The sequence below is a fragment of the Tupaia chinensis genome, unplaced genomic scaffold (assembly GCF_000334495.1).
Source record: "Tupaia chinensis unplaced genomic scaffold, TupChi_1.0 Scaffold000475_1, whole genome shotgun sequence".
Classification (NCBI taxonomy): domain Eukaryota; kingdom Metazoa; phylum Chordata; class Mammalia; order Scandentia; family Tupaiidae; genus Tupaia; species Tupaia belangeri.
The window spans coordinates 604,805-610,380 of record NW_006159984.1 but is presented as its reverse complement, the minus strand read 5'-3'; positions in this window follow the sequence as shown (position 1 = coordinate 610,380).

The following is a 5,576-nucleotide window of genomic DNA, read 5'->3' as shown; positions in this document are numbered from 1 at the left end:
AGGATAGAGGGAATTGGGGTAAAAAAAATCTAACAGACATAAAAATGAAAAGTTATCTGTTTATGATAATTTATATGGTAATATCTTAGACTGGACTAAGATACACTGTATTCATGCTGGAAAATACATTTTGTATGCTGTAAAAATGTGCAGTGATTAAATATAAAACAAATAAAAGACCTTGCTAGGCTTCCTAAAGTAGTGAGAAGGGACTTTCTCCTAGTTTACTACATCATCCCAGAAGATAATTTTTTTTTTTTATAAAGAGTGACTTTGCTACCTTCATTTCTTATTAGACTGTCTATTGAGAAAGTTAGGACAAAAACTCCCCCAGGCTAGACATTTTGGTGATACAATATGCTACCAACCCACAGCATCCCTCCTAGATAAAATAAACTCCTGAGGTGTTAAGTGTGTCTTAGTATTTCTTCAGTTTTACAGTTAAAATAAAAAGTCCCACCAGATTGTCCTATAAAAAAGAGATCTGAAGTCATCCAAAATCCTGCTGGTAAAGAAAATAAAAAGTCCCACCAGATTGTCCTATAAAAAAGAGATCTGAAGTCATCCAAAATCCTGCTGGTAAAGGAAAAAGTCCCACCAAATTGTCTTATAAAAAAGAGCTCTGAAGTCATCCAAAATCCTGCTGGTAAAGGAGGCTGGATCTCTCATGGCCAACTGCATGATTTGGGTCCTGATCCCAGTAGCTTGAAAATAATACTGGACACATGTGCGTGCATGGCCAAAATCTCAAAATGAAAGAGAAATGGAGAAGGGATTGAGATGTGACAATTCCCTATGGGAAGCGATTTCTTGCTTTTACTCTTTTGATCACTCTGTCTCTCTTTGGTAAGCGTGATCATCCTCTGGTAAATTAAAAAAAAAAATTAAAGCTCCGAAGACCTTTTTTTGGCATGTAATTTCTTCTGGGATGCGTATTCTGATTATCACCCTTACGGTCCCCTCCCCACAGTATTCTCACTAAAGTAATAATATGGATTTTATTTAACCTCAAATGATATGTAAAAGTTATACAAAACTTAATGTTGACTTATGTGACTATTCAGTGTATTTCCCTTGGAAATCATGTAATACTGATTTTGAAAAGTTCCTCTTTTACAGTGTGTTGGCAAAGTCCACAGAGAATATATAAATAAAATGGGAATGTAATGAGGAAAGAGGGAGAATAATTTCTAGTAGGAAGCAAGAACTAAGTCTTCCTTTCTGTGAGCAGAAATAAAACCTTCCAAATCAGTTGTTTTCTTTGTGGCCCAGGGAGATGTGTAGTTAGAAAAAAAAAAGTGATTACATTGTTGCATACACAGCCAAAACCACATCTATTATGTTGTCATGGAAATACATCTCTGCTGCTGCTTATATTCATATCTTTTTTTTAGAAAATGACCAAGATTTATTGGACAGCAGGTACTCCAGTAGGCTGAAACTCTGTTACTGGTCACCATGATGATAAGAAAGCAATTGAACAAAGAAGCAGAACTTTAATCCCCTTTATAGTACAATACTTCTTGAGAAAAAAGAAGTGGTGGACTGGCAGGCTAAACTTAGATGTACAACACAGACTGTACAACTTCTGAGAGGTAGAAAAGTTAGTTCTATCTATGGGATGATCTGTCTAGAAAGAAAGCTGATCTACCTAATGCTATTTGGTTGTTGGAAAAGTCAAGATGTATTTTTTTTATGCAAAATGAATCATGGATTTCCTGGAGACCCAAATGTTGTGCTGGAACTTCACTCTTTAACAGCTTAATAGGTCTGAAAAAAAATCAAGCAGTACTAAGGATTGGACCAACTTCCTGGGAAACACTGTCAAGATGAGTATCTTTTTCCTGTCACCAGCAGTTTGTTAACTATGGTTGATTCACTGTAAAATTGACCATTTAACTTTCCTTTCTTGTGTTGTAGAACTCTTGTCCATTCTGTGGTTCATACATCCTCTTAAATAGAGTTATGAACTTTAGGGAAGACTACCATCCTAGATTTGTGACATAAGCACTTAACCCATTTAAGATTGAGTTTCTTCACCTACAATATGTACCCATACCAGTAACAGGTAGTGTGTAAAAAGGAGCTGTCTGGACTTCCCTGGAAAGAAATGACATGATTTACACCCCCCAGGAAGGAACTTACACCTGTTTCCTGCCATACTTCAGAGTACAGGGGCCTGAAAGAGAGGAAGAGAGAAGCAGGAATTTTCTAATGCCAGACCACTGACCTAGTTAATCATTTTAGGAGTAAAAATATATGTGTGCAACCTATATCCTGGACTTAAACAGAGTATGTGTATGTTGTGCCTTCCAAATCACATTCAAAGAAGTTGTAAGGACAAAATGGTTTAAATGTTTATGTCCAGCAATCAGAGATATAAATAGAAATTATTTACTCTGGGGATGCTCTTTTTATCATTGTTCTTCCTCTACCTTGTTTTTCAGCACTGAACATTATTCTTCAACTATGTTTTTGTAATAGTATTTAATTTGTGTATTCCCAGATATCAAGAATAAAGGCAAGGGTCTTAATTATAAAGGCAGATATTTGACCTATATATTTAAACAGACTAGTAAACAAACAACAACAAAATTTTTCTATTAATTAGCATTATGGAATGTATTAAGTTGGCCATTCTCAAAGGCATTCAAGTGAGGTTTGGCTGTCACTGATGCAAGAACTTTTTTTTTAGAGGGAGATTATTGCTATAGAGCATGTATGCACTTGCTAGAGAGACAAAGAGACAGAAAGCAAGAAATCATCCCTCAGAAAGTGTGGCCATCCTGCAGTCCTTTCTCCTTTATTCTTCTCTTGGGATTTTGGGTATACACGCACATGTACCCTGTGTAAATTTTAAGTCACTGGGTCTGTGACTTGAACTGCAGTCTGCCATGTGGAAATCCAGTGATGTAACCATTGTGCCATCTGCTAGTCCCAGAACTTTTACATCTAATAGACGTTCAGCCTGTTATCTTTTTCTGTTGTATCTTCATCAAAGACATAATAAGTTAATAAAATCTTTGAAACTTTTATTTTTGAAGATCCTTATAGAGAAAAAAAAGTTTATTTGTATTTGTTGGAAAACTATTTCAACTGTTAGGTCCTTACAAATCAAACAAGTTCACTTTAGAAATCCCTTATCGAGAGATGACTACTGAACTTGAGCTGTGAAATATTGCTTTCAGGGATAAAAAATGAAGATTTTTCTGCTGAGACTTCTCCCTCCAGATTTATTTCTAGAGTGGCAGGGCAACCTCTGTATCCTTCTCTCTATCTGTCTCTGTCCCTCTCTGTCTCACTGTGTCTCCTGTGTCTTTTAATTTTTTTAAAAAAATTTTAAGATGTTTTCTGGCTCTCAAACCCCTTCTTTATCATTCTAATTCATGCCTTTCTCCTCTCCCTTTTAGGAGAGACAAAAACAGGCTCTTCTGAGATGGTTTCACTCAGTGCAATTTTCATTTTTTGCTTTTTAAAATTAAAATATAATTTTTTGACTCTTTATTTCTATTTTATTCATTCAATATGTTACTGAGCTTACAAAATGAATATTCCAATATGTGTACATTTCTCACCAGTCTGGTTCACCATACTAGAAAGTTATCTTCAAGTTATCTTCAAAAGACAATAATCAATTTCTTTGACCCATAAATGCCTTGCCTCTCTATTTTTCTCCTTAATGGTTTATTGTCTTTTTCTTTCTTTCTTTTTTCTTTTTAATTTTTTTCTTCTTTCCTCCTCTTCTGTTTTCTTTTCACTTCATCCCTTTGGCTGCTCAGCCTCCGTGCACTGCGTTTCTAGATAGGTCTAAATGTACAGCATCCAAACATCTGAATACTATTAGGGTCAGAATATTCCTCAATTCCAACTGAATCTGACACACAAGGGTGAAAAATGGAATGGAAGAGATACTGCAGATCACCTCCTTCTGCATGCCTTTGAATGCTCAAGTTGAACTTCAAGAATTAGGAAGATATGCACAACCCATCAGATGAGCAGAAATCACCACAGGGGCACAAGAAATATGAGAAAGCAAGAAAATACCTCTCCTGTAGAAGAAAGAATTGCTGATTAGAAAAATACCACAAAGACTGAGAAAAATACCCCCCAAAAAACGAAAATACAAGAGAAATACTAGATACCATTAAATGTCCAAACATCCGGATAATTGGAATCCCAGAAGTGGCAGAGACTAATAAGGGCATTGATAATTTATTCCATAAAATCCTGGAAGAAAACTTTCCAAACCTAGAGAGGCATTCAAAGATCCAGTCCCAAGAAATACAAGGGATCCCCCAATAGAATCAACTCAAGAAGATCTTCTCCAAGACACATTGAGCCAGATTAACCAAAACCACTGACAGAGACAAGATACTAAGATTGGTAAGAGAGAAATTTCAATTTACCTACAAAGGATATTCCATCAGACTAACAGCCAACCTCTCATCAGAAATAATGCAAGTAAGGAAAGAATAGGAAAATATATTCAAAGTATTCAAGGAAAAAAAATTTCAACCAAGAATACTATACCCAGCAGGATTATCCTTCATATGGGAAGAAAAGACAAAAAACATTCTCAGATAAACAAAACTTGAAAGAATGTACTGACACCAGATCAGTTCTAAAGGAAGTGTTATACCAGGAAAATTAAATTTAGATACACAGAAATAAGAGTTCAAAAACAACTAAGAAAATGTCCAACGTAATGGTAGGTACAAGTCTGGAGTTAAATGTTATCTTCCGGAATTTAAACGGGAAGATGAGACCACAACAGAAGATAGATTAAGTACATGAGATGGAACTGGTGAAACAGAATCTTATGACTTTTGATATTATTGATTTTATTCTATGCTTTATTTTCCAGATTTAAGGATTTTTGTCTTAAGCTGTCAATATGTTCATGTACCTATTTGGACAGAACCCTAACATGATTCATGGCTTTATGTTTTAAGCAAAGCTCTCTTAGCATTTTTTAAATTTTGATTTATTAAAGCTAAAACTGCTTTTCTTGAAATTAAACAAATTATTAAAAAATGCCTATTTAATGACCGCAGTAACCTATATAGCACCAGCTAGGTGCTACTTTATACTATATTCATTCTACTCAGAGTTTCATGCCTAAAGTCAGTCATGTGTTCACAGATATGTATGTATCAGCTGAATTTGTTATTGATTGTAGTTCAATTAATTACAAATTTAAAAAAAATTTGGAGAGGTTTTTGCAATAGGATGTGTGCTCTCGCCAGAAAGACAAAGAGATACAGAGAGACAGAAAGCAAGAAATCATCCCCCAGGGGAGATGGCCATGCTGCAATTCCTTCTCCTCCATTGTCCTCTCAGGATCTTGGGCACGCAGTCATATGCTCCCAGTGTGAGTTTAAGCCACTGGGTCCGTGACTCGAACTGTGGCCGACTATATGGGAGTCCAGTGACATAGCCATTATACCAACTGCTGGTCCCAAGATATTGTGAATCAATAAAATGTGGGAGGGAATAAAAATAAGAAATGGAAAGCAACTGTAGACACCATAGACAGTATGGAAGGTGGGTGGGAAATAGCAGAGGGTGAGAAATAG